The following is a 16,437-nucleotide window of genomic DNA, read 5'->3' on the forward strand; positions in this document are numbered from 1 at the left end:
CACTACTGCTAGAGGTGGATGTTGTACATTATGTATTCCATTTGTCAATGTTGAGGAAGTACGTCCCTGACCCAACTCAAGTCCTGATTTATATACCATGTGAGTTGGATGGAGATTTTGCCTACACGGATTATCTTGAGAAGATCATCGATTAGAAGGATTACATCCTCTATAATCATACTATTTCTTTCGTTAAGGTATAATGTATAAACCACTCAGAGCAAGAAGCATCCTGGGAGTGAGAATATGAGATAAAGAAGAAATGCCATGGATTATTTGACTTACCAGGTATGCTGAATTTTGAGGACAAAATTCTTATAAGGTGGGGGGAATGTTATACCCGTGCCTTAATCTGGTCAAATTTGAACTTTTGTGATAGGTCTCACATCGGATTTTGTTAGTACCAATGACTTATGAATTGCGGCAGTCTATTGTCATTAAGGAAGGCCCAACCTACCAATATTGGACTTGCCTGAAGAACTGGAGGGGATTCAAACCTTCCAAGCCTAAGCGGTAAGTGACCTAGCACCTTCTCACTTGAGCCCTTTCACATAGTAGAATTGATCGGGAAGACTTGCACTTCTAGATTGCGGAAGTCTACTGTCATGAAGGAAGGAATGAATCGACCTTCCAATGCAAGACTTTCTTAAAGAACTAGAGGGGATTCAAAACTTCCCAGCCTAAGCGGTAAGTGACTTAGCACCTTCCCACTTGAACCCCTTCATACAGTAGAATTGATAGGTAAGACCTTACACACATCCGTAGGGTACCCCTACTAATTGGCCAATGGTGGAAGGAAGGCTGTGAAAAAACAGCATTGGGACGACCATCGAAAACAACACCTGAATCTGGTGACCTCATCCTGGTGGTTCATGCTCTACTAAAATGGCTTCGATGCCTATAGGTCCCATTACATGCATCGTGGCCTACTCTGACCAACATTCTAAACAACATTACACCTTTCCCCATGACTTGCACACCCTGTGAGTCTAAGGTGGTGGGCCAACGTGACCCAACTGACAACTTAAACAATTTTGGTCTCGAATAGGTGCCTAGAAAACAGGCCCTAAGGCCATACCGTATATAAGGGAGAAAAGAGCTCTCGACTACACGCGTGGTTTCCAATTGCCGATGAAAGTAGGTGCTACCTTCACAAACCCTCTTTCTATTTATTTTTTGTTTTCGATTGTGAGCAAGGAGGCCTTAACCGTAGTGTTTTCCAATAGTAGAGTTAGTGTGCACCGCTCTCCCATGCATGTTTTCAGAGTTCATGCAAGCTAACCGAGCTCTAGTGACATTTTGACCAAATAAGGAGGTTAGGGTTTCAACTATTTGTTTGTGATCTCCCAAACGGATCGGTGAAAACATAGATAGTTTGGCTAAATGAGAGGTGGGAAGATCCCTTACAATCTCTACGGAATAAATCTCGATGATCGGATCCGAGCTAGAAAAACCCCAAAAGCTTACTAAACTTCTGGGTTTGACACTATGAGGAGGGCTATTGGAAGCACAGGGTCAATCCGATGAACCCATAGCCCTTAAATGGCTTCTACCCAGGCCACCAGATTCACCCTGGTGAGATGAACCCTAGATTCAGTGACCTGAATCTGGAGACCACATTTTCTGAACTATCAAACTTTTAGGGGGAAACCCTATGCTTGATGTTCTCGACATGTGTTAATGCTCATTTACCCTTGTACCTAGGAAAGGGACGATTACAAATGGTAAGGCCTAGCCGGGTTTGACTCAGGTTTACAACTTAGGATTTTTCACCCGTCCGGTCAATAGACAAAGTGAGTGGTGGTCTAACTTTATTTTGGAGTGTTTTAACATTATAGAACTAGTGCATGCCATAGCAATCATGTGTTGATAATTTTAACTTCTTGTATGATTTATATGAATTGTATAACATATTGAATTATATTTGAACTGTATAGCATATGTTATTATATTTTATCTGTGTGACGGGATTCGGTGGTCGACGTGGTTCCAGTACAATGATCGTTGTGTGGATGATTGCATTATGCATTGGGGGCACATCAGAGTTAGCTATGGTTGTGGATGCATGATGTCGTCAATGGTAATTTCAGTATCATGTACGTAATGGCCATACTTGGATATGGGTGCTCGTGTAGCCGATGGTAATTTTGGTACTATGTATCCATACTTAACTACTTGTATGCTAATAGGCTGGGATATGGATGCGATGTGTCCACTGGAGATTCCGGTATCGTATTCCATACTACTTAGTATCTTTATTTAAGGTATGTAGCATATTGTGATTAAGTCACATTCATTATGCTACGATCCCTTGCCAATAGGGGGTAAGGTGTTGGATAACTCAACTGTGGTATGTTCGATGAAACATTTCCGAATGCCACTTCTGCAGTACGATATGATTGTTTCCAGAGGAGAAAACTAGTCTAGTGTGGCCGATGGTAATTCCAATGTCATGACTGCCAGGATGGGATTATCAAGGTTTACCGGGTGATCGATGGTCGCATCCTGAGATCGACAGGATCCTATTCATAACTAGGGTTTGTATCGGTGAGTGATCGATGTGCAATTCTCGGGACCAGGGAATAGTAGCATGAACCCGATTTAGTTGTATTTTAGGTGGTTTAAAGTAAAATGAACTACATCATTCTTGCATTATGGACTATGTGTATGTGCTTGAATGAACCACATCCCTCACTGAGTTAGTTGGAGCTCTCACCACATACGTGTTGCTTTTTAGATAATGATATAGGTGTTGTCGTGCCATTGGGCTATGACACTTCTTCCTCTATGCGTAAGTACGGTGGTGACTGGTGGACACAAGAACCTAAGTAGCACGGTCCCAATTGTGCTTATGATACCGGTGCATACGCCGCACCTTGAGCCCAAGTGATATAGCCTGCCGTCATCTTTGATACTACATTTTTGGATGTTATACCTTTTGGGTTACTATATGTATGTTTTGATAGATGTTAAAAGAATAACTTGTGTTATGTAAAATATTAACATTAGTTTTTTTCTCCAACAGATTTATGTTATTCTTATTACAGTATACTCTGATTCCACTACGATGATTTTAGTTGGTTCAGTAATGTTGTAGTTGTGACGGGTAAGGTACAGCTATCAAAGATCTTGGTAGAGATATAAAGCGGGTAAGCATCTTATTCATTCCGCTAGTATGCTAGCGAGAGCGGGGTGTGACAATATCTATAATTATATCTAACATGATTGTTAGTGTTAAGTGTAAGACTTCGAGTATGTTAGTAGTAGCTACTAAGGAGACATCTATTGCTTTTCTACAATATCTGCAATAGAAGGAGTTCATCGCCAACCCCAAGGCAATGTATACATTTTCTGCATGATAGCTCGATATCTCTTACGTGCGTCTGGGCGTGGGGAACACGTCATTATCATAGAAGCAGTAAAGAAACTTTGGAAGACTGTGACATAGTCCCTAAGATCCTAGAGGAAACATATAGGGGATTCGATAAGATGAACTTCAATAAGAAGGTTGGGAGAAATCATTACTTGGGATGTCCCGTCATATTCCTATTATGGATAATGGAAAGGCTACAATTGGTGAGGCCATTGTGTGGTAATCAGCTGAAGATCTCCAACTATCAAGACAAAAGGGAGGATCCCGAGTTCAAGTCCATCACCGATTGGGAGAGATATTTGCAAAGTAAAACTCGCTAGGGTATAAGATGGAACTACCATTGGTGGCTATAAAGAGGTTGTTTAATGAGAACTCCTGATTGCAATTACGTCATATTAATGGGAATGACCCACACATAATTCTAGCTATCTTCCTACATCATGCGACAATATCAACTGTAGTAAGGGGACCTCGAGGAACTCGTTAACTTCTACCAATCTCAAGAGTTGACTCTCTCCCCCTTTGACAACAAATACAAAGGGGGGCAAGTGGACTCCCCCTGAGTCCATATAGGGGCAACATCAATAACAAAGATGCTCCCCCTTTTCCTGATGCACCTACTGCTTGGGGAAAATTACCTCTCCCAACTTCTGTCTGAGGAACTCAAACTGCTCATTGGGAAATGGTTTAGTAAAAATGTCAGCTACCAACTCTATCGTAGGGAAAAAATTTCAATCTGATTTCACCTTCTGTGATTTCGTCTCTCAATAAATGATACTAGATAATAATATGCTTCATTTTTTAGCATAATCAAGTTCTTAGAAATATTGATTGCACTAGTATTGTCACAATACAATGGCATTACCTGCACCACCTGATCTTTCAACATCTGTTTCATCCACAACACTTGTGTACAACAAAATGTAGTTGCAATATACTCTGCCTCTGTAATTGAAAGGGAAACAAAATACTATTTTTTACTATGCAAAACTACCAAACTATTCCCCCAATAGAATGAACCACCACTAGAACTCTTTTTGTCATCAACATCCTGCCAAATGTGCATCAAAAAAGGATGGAAAAGTGAAGCTCTTGATCTTTGGATACCATAACTGTAGAGCCCTACTCTTTAAACCCAGTTTTATTGACTGATTGGTTCGGTTTGGTCTCATAGGGTCTGAACCGAAATAGGTTGCTGCCGGTGCTTTGTGGTACATGATGGCAAGGGTGATGTCAAATGCGGGGTGGCCGGATGAGATAGAGCTGGTATCCGAGATGATCCATACTCCTAAGCCGTACCCTTGCACATATCACAAGGCCATGTATGAATAGAAAAGGTAAGTTATCGTATTTGAACAATAGGAACTTGATCCACAACACGTGGCGACAATGAAGTACATGTTAAGACTCCGTTTTCCTCCAAAATATAGCAAGGTTGGCTTGTTTGGCCAACTGGTGGGTGTCACTGGTAGCTGCGAGACCCACCAGTGTGACCCACTTGTTAGGGCTTTGTGGACCCCAGCATGCCTGGCTTGGATGAGCACATGCATTTTGACCTCCTCGTTGTAATGAGGTCTTGTATGCCCAAAGATATCGACTACATCACCCAGAAATGTGATTAATGTGTTTTGGTCCATAAATGGGCAAAACCAAATAGGCCTTACAAGATATTTATGAGCCAAGGTATAAATAGCCTTTATAACTCTCTCTCTCTCTCTCTCTCTCTCTCCCTCATTTATAGTTTTTAGCAAAAGTGGGTGAGAGGAGTAAAGAAGAGGGAGAAAGAGGAAGAAGGAGAGAAGGAAGAGAAAGGAGGCTCACCCCTTTGATTCTGAAGCACATCTTGCTTGTCCGTAGTCAAAATAACAACCGGTGACTTGAGATCTTCAGCTTGAGGTAGGTAACACCATGAATCTTGAGGTTTGATGAAACCCTCTTTGTATATGTTTGGTCTACAGGGTAACAAAGACATTGCGTGTGATTTTCGTTGAAGTATTTGAGGAGAGGAACAAAGATTGGAGGTTTTTGAAGTGGCATTTGAGTTTGGGGAAAAAGGTTTCAAGATTTGGGGTTTTTACAAGTAAATGTATGATTTCTTCTCCCAAATCTTGTTGTTGTCTTAGATCCATGGTACAATCTAGTAGGTGAAGCTTAGAATGTGTGGAAAATGAAGTGGGAATCACCCCATTGGAGTTCCAAGTGTTGGAATGGAAGAACGAAGAAAAAACAGCAGAGTCTGAGAGAACCAGTGGGTAAGACCAGTGGGTGCCTGACCCTCCGGTGAAGACCTACCAGTCATTCTTGCACTTTTGGATCTACTGGTGGGTAAGACCGACGGGTCCCTGACCCACTTGTATGACCTACCAGTAGCTCAAATGAGCTCTAATTGAATCCAAATTCGACGACAAACTTCCTTACGCAATTGTTCGCATAGTGACCATATCCTATGTCGTTTATGGTCCCGATTTATATGCATTTCTAAATCCTTTATCTATGCTAAGATTCAAGAAACTCATCTCACTCCGGATCTTACTCGTACCACAAGTGCCAATTCTCCTACAAAAATAGGTAAGTGGGGAGAGGACTTTGATTCTTAATTTGTGGAATGTTTTTGGCATCCTTTGCACTCATGAACTATATTGACATTCCAATTCTCATTCTCATGCATATGGTTGATGAATGAATGACGTATTTAGAACTGAACATGTTATATTTTAAATTCTATATGCATTGTTATATGTTGCATCTTGAGAATGGATTTATCATGTGATGTATATGATGCTAATTTGCCAAACATATGTGGGATTTTCTAGAATAGATGCCATAATCGGCTTGGAAACAAATTCATTGGTTCACCGTGGAATGGGACACGAAAGAGCTATACAGTTGTACTATCTCATGTAGGAGCAAGTGGTTAGGATTTCATAAACTTCCGTGCTACGACCCTTCCAAACAGGGGTTTATGTGTTGGGTTATCATTGGGGGGAAGCGTCGATTGTGGACCACCGTGGTGGTTAGAAGTATGCTTGGCTGATCATTAGGACAGTTGGAACCGTGGTGATATATTCAGAGGACCAATCGTACTGCTTTTAATTTCTTCTGTGGTTCGGCCACGATTTACTTTTCTACTGTGGTTCAGCCATGATTTACTTTTCTGTTATGGTTCAGCCAAAATTTACATTTCTGATGTGGTTTGGCCACAATTTACTTTTTTGAGTGCTCACGGTGGGCCTCCTCCTATAACCCTATGGGCATATCGTGGGATGGAGAACGAGTCTCAGACCCGGGGCATACGCACACTGTGGTTGTGAGTAGCACGTTACCTATGACCTAAAATGATTGTTTAGGTGGACTAGGATTAAAATGAATTGCACGCATTTGTATTTATTTGAATTGCATTTTCCTGTGTGTCTTTCTTTCCATTTACTGAGCTAGTGAGCTCACATCTCGTGTACACACCTTTTTAGATGATTTTGCAGGCTATTCAGTAGAGAAGCCCGTGCCAGGTCCGATTGACGAAACCCCAGTGGGGGATTGGTGAGTCCCCGAAGAATTTGAAACCGGTGAAGGTTGCTCGTGTGAGAGTTGCGTTGCTAGGCAATAGTGATAGATTCAGTTTAACGTACTTTTTTATTCTTTTGGTATATTCCCTTTTGTGCTCTCGATATTTAAATTACTATTTCTTGTGTGTAATTATCATGCCTGCAGGCCTACATATAAATATTTTATGTATAACAATTTGGGTATCAAGAGTATGTGGGAATTACAAGTTATTAACGATGACAAGACTTCCGCTATATTATATTATTACATTCCATTGATCATGTGTGGCTTGTTGTGCTATGATTATTGTATCAGATGATCCTAGTGGTTTTTGGGTTACCCAAAGTGAACCCGATCACCGGTTTGGTTCTATGTGAACGGAGTGTGACAATAACCCATTGTCACTAGTCCCCTTAAATATCTAGAAATCCTCTTCACTACTACCACATGTGTCTCCTTTGGTCCTATTAATCGAATTGGGTCTTGACCCGGTTCATTCGTGGGTTGCCCACTTAGGGAAAATATAGACCTACTAATAAGTTTAGCCACAATAAAGTAAGATTTTGACCTAATCTCAAGAGTTGTATCTCTCTCTCTCTCTCTCTCTCTCTCTCTCTCTCTCGCTTAAGTGTGTCTTTGAGGATCTCCACTACTATCCTTGGATTTGGAGGGGGGAACTTTGCCTAGTGAGATCGTTGCAATCCTTCCATTCATATAGGACGCATACAAAAACCCAATCCAATTGGCTACAATGAAAGCAACATCGAGGTAACCCTATATGTACCTTTGTGCTTTGTTGCGCTTGATCATGCACTTCCACGACTTTACCACATTACAAAACCATAACAATCCATCCCAAACCTTTTCCATGATGGACTTGCACAAGTGCCTCATAGCAGGTCATTGATTCTCTCTCATCCTGGGGCTACAGAAATTTTATTTGGCTTCTATTTTGCACGCTAAAGATTATCTCTAGCCTTTGCGACATGCCCCTTGAAAACAAAACTGAAGAGAGATCATGAGGATGGGGGATTTTTTTTTTTTCAAATCACAATAAAATAATTACATCATGTTTTGTTTTAAAAAAAAAAAAAGGAATTTTCTTCTCAATTAAATCAAAATCAATGATGGATAAGGACTTTTTATCTTTATTGATTATGTCATCTTTCTTTCTTAGTAAAAAATCCAGGGGTAATTTAGTTCCATCCAAACCGAATTGCATCAAATCGAATTCGGATCGGTCTTGACCTCAATTTGTTTGATTTCCAGCTTGTTTGTGCGGCCAATGTTGCACTCTTGAGAGAGAAAGACAGGCAGAGGGTTTCTTTAAGAGGAAGAAGAATTTAGGGTTTTAGTAATTAAGGTTTAGTGAATCCTATCCCAAATTAATTATATACCCTTTAACTTAAGTTTTGCGAAATGGGAGTGTTTTTTGTAGCTATACTGATTTTTATTTTTTTTGTGAGATCGATTACCATGATAATGCATGTTTTATATTACTTGCTTTATAAAGTTTGATCATTGGCATAATGTTTGAGTTTTAAAAGTAACCGCAAGCGTACAAATCAATGTAACTAACGGGTCAAACACGAGGAGGCAACCACTTTATCTTTAGCTTCTTTTAGTAATGCGAAAGTGAACAGATTAATTATAGTGATCTACCTCTAACTACCGTCCTAAACAAATGCATCTAAAATAACGTTCTAACCAACACAACTAGGGAAATTTGAATTGCAATTGAAATTAAAAACCTAACCATTAGTCATCTAGGAATTTAAATACTCAAACCACATAAATAAAAAGCAATAAATAAAAAGTAAAAGAAAATGATTGAAATAAAATAAAAGGGGAATAAAGCTAGAGAGAGGCACACAATTAGGTATCTCTACTTAGCCCGAGGGATGCACTGTCAATAATACGAGCTTCCCTACTTGACTAGAGAGTACTCTAACAAGGGCTTTTCTACTTGGTTTTAGGGAAAAGGATGCAATATAAATAAGAAAAGTAAAAGGATGGTTCCATAGCTAAAGAGGGGCAAAGCCAACACATGCATCTAGCCAAGGACCTTGGGGGAAAGGGAAAGCATCAAAGTAAAAAATTGAAAATTAAAATCCTAAATTAAGAATGAATGGATAGTAAGATGAGGGAATGAGAAGGGGGGTGAGAAGACTTATGTAGAAGCCTATTTACCTGAACTTCAATCCTTGAATTGGAAACTTGGCAAATTTAAGATACTATTTGCCCCAAAAACCAAATCTAAAATTGCTAGGCCTGGAGAAAACAAATCTTGAAGAAAAACTTGCACTAGCACTTAAACAGAGATGCTTCAAAGCTTGGTTCTTGTCACCTAGATCTAAGCGTTAAACTAGTAAATTAAAATTATTACAACTTGAATAGCATAAACAAATAAACATAAAAGACTTTGCAATCATTTAATCAAACAAAATTACAAAAGTGTTTAAAGAAAAAATAAAGAACTAAAACTAGAACTAAAAAGAAAGCATAACAAAAGTTGAGAAGAAGAGGGCAAGAAAAGGAGTGAAGGACGCCCTTCAAGGCTTGGGTCATTGCTCTTTTATAGAGAATGGGGGAGAGAATGAGAAGGACACCTAAGGGGAATCCTCTTGTGATCGTGTGATGAGGAGGAAGAGAGAAAAGGAAAAAAAAAGAGAGAAAAGAGGAGAATGCCCAAGGGTGGATCCCTTGGATAATTTTGTGAGGTGGAGGGGAGAGAAAGAAGAAAAAATGAGAGAAAATAAGAAAGAAAAAGATTTGAATGGTTGGTTTCCAATTTGGTAGAGAATGGGAAAGATAGGGAGAAAAAATAGGAAAGATTATTATTCCCTTGTCTTTTTTTTCTTTTCTTTTTTCTTCTTTTTCTTTCTTCTTCAAACATGGGCAGCCTCTCTTGGACAATTTTGGTGATTTGGACAATCTTCAAATTTTTGCGAAAATCTCGTCCATGCCCCATGTCTTTAAGTAGGTGGAAAATAGAGAATCTTCAACCAAATCTCCAAAAAAATAGGAGATCTTGTGTTTAACGCCCAAGGAGAGAGAGAGAGAGTGGCACCCAAGGTGGGCCCCTCCTTCTTTGTTGCCATTTAGAATATTCTCTTGTATCCTTGGGACAATTGCAAAAGGGTTGGGCCAACATCTCAGTTCTATTTTGGTCCATTAATATTTTTCTGGCTCGAAAAGAATAATCACGTGTATAGGTGTCTAAACGAATGTGTACTTCTAATGCAACACGTCCATCTTGCTTAGAATTTCATTCTCTTCATAGCCATAAAAAGAAACGTGACCTCTTTACGTGTAAAATATGAGATATGGTGCCTAATAGTCCCAAAGGCCTTTTAAATGCAAAACCTACAAAAAGATAGAAAAACCTAAGGTAACTTCATTCTAAATATGTAAAAATGCATGCTTTACTACCTAAGATTTAACATATAAATGTGCTTATCAGAATTCCCCCACACTCAGACTTTGCTACTCCTCGAGCATAACAAAAAGAATAAAAAGTAAACAACCAAAAACCTAACTCACTTTCGTAGGAATCATGATTGCACTTAGCATGTGCAACAAGCCTTTAAACCCCTTAGGTCACCCCTAGAGTACGAGTTGTGTCTCATGGCTATTCGCAAAGAATATACTCCCAAAATTCAGAAAGAAAATAAATCCCAATCTTGGCTAAAGGTAAGTGCCATATGGATTCGGAGCAAAGATAATTCCTCTTACACTTGATCCCCACACTTGAATTTTTACTACCCCATATCAATTCCAGGCACTAGCATATTTCTTAATTCGGAACTCATCTTGCCTCTTCCAAAACATCCTTATCTTAAGGCAAGACCACTTGTGAAGTAATAGGGAACCAAGGACTAAGGCGTTGGAGTATTTTTGACCAAATATGTTACCAAGACATTTGCACATACTTTCCTACAGTGCAGTTTTTTTTTTCTTATAATAAACTCTATCCTACTCCACTACTGTTGGCCTAAATGACATGGTGGAGCAAACACCAGACACCCAAGTTACTATGTAGCTTCGCTTTTTCCATATATCCACATAGACAGTGATGCCAGAGTTCTTTCAGATATTTCTTCCCTAAGAGTTTCGATCAAGACACCATGCTTCCTGAGGCCCAATGCCCTGTCTAGTTCCACGGAAATCAACTTTTATATCACTTTCCACACTTCATATAAAATTGTGCATTTGTCAACTCATGCCAATCTAAAAAAAATGTCTCAACTCCAAATCAAGAGTACAAGGAACCCATAGACTTACATATGGTACAACACCATAAAACAAGGGTCTCTTATTTTTCAAAAGCGAGTCCCATCTCAAGACACAAGCTTGTTTCTTTTTTCTCAGTAGAGTTTTTATGGTTTAAAATGGGTACCTTAATCAAAATTATTACTTTCATACATCAAGTAACCGAATGGTATGATCATTAGCCAAAAATCCAAAGTAGGACTTCATCCTTCGCAAGCTTAAAAAAAAAAAAAAAAACAAACACAAACAAAGGGAAAAAAAACAAAAAACAAAAAGAAACTGGTTTCCCTACCCCACACTTAAGTTATGCAATGCCCTTAATGCATGGAAAGAATTAAAAGCAAAGATAATGCAAGGGGGTCATACCTAGGTAAAAGTTAATCATCTATGTAAAGAGGTTCATGGAGATCCATGACCTCTTCCAGAGCAGAAGATGACAACTCAATGAATGGCTTCAACCGTTGACCATTGACTTTGAAAATTCAACCTGTGCTAGGGTTCAACACCTCAACAACACCATGAGAAAAAACAGTCTACACAACATAAGGACCATCCCAACGGAATCTCAACTTGCCTGAAAAAATATGCAACCTAGAATTGTAAAGCATATCCTTATCACCAGGTGTGAAAGACTTCCTAAGGATTTTTCTATTAAGAAAAACCTTGGTTTTTGCCTTACAAATCCAAGCATTGTCATAGGCATCATTGTGAAGCTCCTCCAACTCAGCAAGTTGGAGTCTGCTATGAGTACCAGCAATAGGCAGATCGAAACTTAGCTTCTTTATAGCCCAAAAGGATCTATTCTCTAACTCAAATGAAAGATGGCATGCCTTCCCATATACAAGGCGGTAAGGAGATTGTCCAAGATCAGTCTTGAATACAGTTCTGTGAGACCACAAGGTGACCACAAGTCTAATAGACCAATCCTTGCGACTAGGGTTGATAGTCTTTTCTAAAATTTGCATAATATGCCTATTGGATACCTCATCCTGACCACTAGTTTGAAGATGATAGGGTATAGCCAGCTTATGGGTGATCCCATATTTCTTCATAAGGGCCTCAAATAATCAATTGCAAAAATGCTTGCCCCAGTCAAAAATGGGATAAATGATCCCATTATCCATCCATTTAAGTATTTCTTTTTTAATAGCTTCCTTCATCATTGGGTTAGTTCTTCTCTGGGGTTCCGTTGAAGGTTTGGACCCCTCAATGAGGTGAATATGATGATGAACAATAGAATGGCTAATTCTTTTGATGTCAGTCATTGTCCATCCTATGGCATCCTTATTTTCCTTTAGAAGCTCGATCAACTCCTCCTCCTAACTTGAAGTCAAATTAGAAGTAATGATGACTAGAAGAGTGCGATTCTTACCTAAGACAGCATACTTAAGATTGGAGGGCAACTCCTTCAACTCAAGCTTAGGGGGTTCAACAATGGAAGGCTTAGGCATTAAGGTAGATAAGGGTCCAATGGCTCTATAGGTGTTGGAGACGCTAAACCTCACACATAATTCCCTCATCAAATTCACCCAATTGTTCCATATACTCTTGAAATTCATAATCAAAATCAATATCAAAATAAGTTTTAATGGAATCTGGAATTTCTTGGAGCATATGAACTTCCTCCTCATGGGGATTTGGTTGCTTACCCAACCTAAAGACACTAAAATCCATAGAAATATTGCCAAAAGAAAGTTTCATGGTACCGTTCTTGCAATTGATTATGGCATTACTGGTGGAAAAGGAACGGTCTACCAAGAATGATTGGGATCTGATCCCGAATGTTGGCAATTGGTTGGGTGTCTAAAACAATGAAATCAACAGGGAATAAAAATTCCACTACATTAAGTAAGACATCCTCAACTATCCCTTTAGGAATCTTAATAGATCTATCTATCAATTAAAGAGTAGTTTCAATGGCTTTCAATTCTCTCAATCCTAGTTGCTTATACACATAGTAAGGTAAAAGATTCACACTTGCGCCAAGGTCAAGTAAGACATGCTTAATGTAGGTGTTGCCCATGGTACAAGCTATGGTAAGGCTCCCTGAATCCTTATACTTGGCAGTTATAGGCTGAGTAATTATGGAACTAATGTTACCTGCCAAGAACGCCTTTTTGGGCACACGAGTGATGCGTGTGTGAGTACACAAATCTTTCAGGACCTTTGCATAGGCAGGGATCTGGGATATGGCATCCAAGAGATGGATGTTCACTCCTACCTTTTTGAAGACTTCGAATTTTTTTCCATGGAAGCAGTCTTCTTTTTATTTAACAGCCGATTGGGAAAGGGGATAAAAGGAACATAAGGATTGTTAGGATTTTTCCCTTTTTCAGAAGAATCATGTTTGGTTTTCTCAACTAAATCATCTTTAGTTGCTTTAGGTTTATCAAACGAACCTAGAATAAGAGGCACACTTGTGTCCTCAACAGAAGGAGAGTTAACAGGAGTAATAGATGGGGAAGATTTAGATGTTGGTACTCTCGGTCACTCCGAAAAGCATAAATAGCATTACATTGGCTGGAGGGCTCTTGTTATGGACTCTTTTGAATTGAATTCAACTGATTTAGAACTGGTTGATGATTTAAATTCACATTCTTGGGTTTTAGGCTGACTAGGCATCTTCCCTTTTTCCCTTTCATGCAAAACATTAGCAAGTTGGGAGATTTGCTTCTCTATGTTATGTTGGCTTGTCATGAAAGTACTCATAAGAAGTTCCATGCTTTTCTCTAAAGAAGAAAGCCTAGCCAAATCACCACCTCCTCTCATGAATCCTGGAGGTTGATTTACAGGAGGTGGCAGAATAGCAGATTGAGTGGGGATCCTAAAATTGTTCTGCTGATTGGGGAACATGTTCCTTTGATTGGCTTGTTGGGGAAAAACTGCCCTTGACTCAAGGGTTGAAAATTAGAACCTGCTTAATTATTGGCTTGGTTCCAAGAGATTGCTTAATTATTGGCTTGGTTCCAAGAGATGTTGTGATGGTTCCTCCATCCTGGATTATAGGTCTCATTATAAGGGTTATTTTGGGACATGGCATTCACATTTTCAGGACCTACATTCAAGCCATTCACACTAGAAATATTAGGGCACTTCTCCATCACATGCGTGGGATACTGCACCAACTACACGTAGGCACAGAATGATTTATTTGGTTTAGTTGGGTAGGTCCTTTGACTACTATGGCTTCGAGTCTCTTGAAAATACTCTCAAGTTTAGCCTCTTTGGCCATAACACTTTCTACAAGGTAACCCTTATTTTTCCTCCCAATTTCTTGAGTAGACTCCCATTCTCTAGTTTTCTCAGCCAATTCAAGCAAAAAGTTCCAAGTGTCGTCTTCATCTGTAAAAGATGTAAAACATTTGGGGCACATAGACACTAACAACTGCTTGGCCTGATAATCAATACCCTCATAAATAATTTGACAAACTTTCCATGTATCAATTTCATGGTGAGGGAATTCTTGAAGGAGGTCCTTAAATCTCTCCATAAATTTAGAGAATGACTCGCTAGGTTTTTGTCTGAATTAAAGAATGTCACTCCTGAGTTTATTGGTTTTATGCAAAGGAAAGAACTTTTTTAGGAAGACTATAGTAAACTGACCACATGTGGTAATGGAATTGGTAGGCAGACCATAGAGCCATTTCTTAGCTTGGTCCTTGAGTGTAAAAGTTATGAACCTTAATTTTATAGCATCATCAGTCAATTGTTGGACCTTAATCAGAACACAAACCTCCTCAAACTCCTTAAGGAATAGGTATGCATCCTCAGAGGGTAGCCCATGATAATGGGGCAACATAGTGCTGTATTGAGATTTGAGCTCAAAATTTTTGCCCTGGGCTTATGGTAGAACTATACAGGAAGGTTGGGCTATTCTAGTAGGGTAGAACCTATCTTTTAGAGATTTAGGTGCAAGTTTTGCTATTGGTCTCCCAGATTGAAAGGTACTAAAGTGAGTATATGTATAAGGTCCCTCCTTGTTGGATCTCTTCTTTCTAACCGATTCTCAGTATTACATACCCACCCAGTACTCATGCAACATAACACTATCATAACTAGAATAAGACAAACCACAAACATAAAAGAATGAAATTTTTTTTTTTTGAGCTTACCGGTAGGGATTCGAGGTTGCTCAATTCCTGAGGTATCGCTACAGGGAAAAACCTGTCTTTATCATACAATGAGGGTTGGCGACCTCCATCGATACAACTATTATTACTAGTTATTCTTCTTAGGAATTCAATAAATGATAAAAGAAAAGGAAATAAAGCACTCCAATTTACCAAAATAAAGCTAAAAATAACATGGAACTATCTCCCCAGGAACGGTGCCAATTTTTTTTTTGAATTTTAAAAGTAACTGCAAGCATACGGATCAGTGTAGCTAACAGGTCAAACACAAGAAGGCAGCCACTTTATCTATAGCTTCTTTTAGTAATGCGAAAGTGCACAGATTAATTATGGTGATCTACTTCTAACTATCACCTTAAACAAATGCATCTAAAATAACATCCTAACCAACACAACTAGGAAAATTGAAATTGCAATTGAAATTAAAAACCTAACCATTCGTCATCTAGGAATTTTAATACTCAAACCATATTAATAAAAAGTAATAAATAAATAGTAAAAGAAAAGGACTGAAATAAAATAAATAAAATAAAAGGAGAATAAAGCTAGAGAGAGGCACACACGTAAGTTTCTCTATTTAGCCCGAGGGACGCACCGTCAATAGGACGAGCTTCCCTACTTGACCAGAGAGTACTCTTACAAGGGCTTTTCTACTTAGCTTTAGGGAAAGGGATGAAATATAAATAAGAAAAGTAAAATGATGGTTTCATAGCTAGATAGGGGCAAAGTCAACACATGCATCTAGCCAAAGACCTTGGAGTAAAGGGAAAGCATCAAAGTAAAAACTAAAAATTAAAATCCTAAATTAAGAATGAATGGATAGTAAGAGGAGGGAATGAGAAGGGGGTGAGAAGACTTATGTAGAAGCCTACTTACCTGAACTTCAATCATTGAACTAAAAAACTTGATAGATTTGAGATGCTACCAGCCCTAAAAACTAGATCTGGAATAAACTAAATCTGAAATTACTAGGCCTAGAGAAAACAAATCTTGAAGAAAAACTTGCACTTGAACAGAGATGCTTCAAAGCTTGGTTCTTGTCACCTAGATCTAAGCCTTAAACTAGTAAATTAAAATTATTACAACTTGAATAAGTTAAATAGCATAAATAAATAAACG

General features: G+C 38.9%; 1 non-coding gene across 1 annotated transcript; it reads left to right on the forward strand.

Annotated features, from left to right (window-relative positions):
• Nucleotides 1–14,631: 14,631 nt before the first annotated feature.
• On the forward strand, nt 14,632–14,738 carry LOC122058542. The gene has a single exon (XR_006133834.1). It is a non-coding gene; the product is annotated as a small nucleolar RNA R71 (small nucleolar RNA).
• The last annotated feature ends 1,699 nt before the right edge of the window (nt 14,739–16,437 follow it).

This window comes from Macadamia integrifolia, chromosome 12, assembly GCF_013358625.1.
Source record: "Macadamia integrifolia cultivar HAES 741 chromosome 12, SCU_Mint_v3, whole genome shotgun sequence".
NCBI lineage: Eukaryota > Viridiplantae > Streptophyta > Magnoliopsida > Proteales > Proteaceae > Macadamia > Macadamia integrifolia.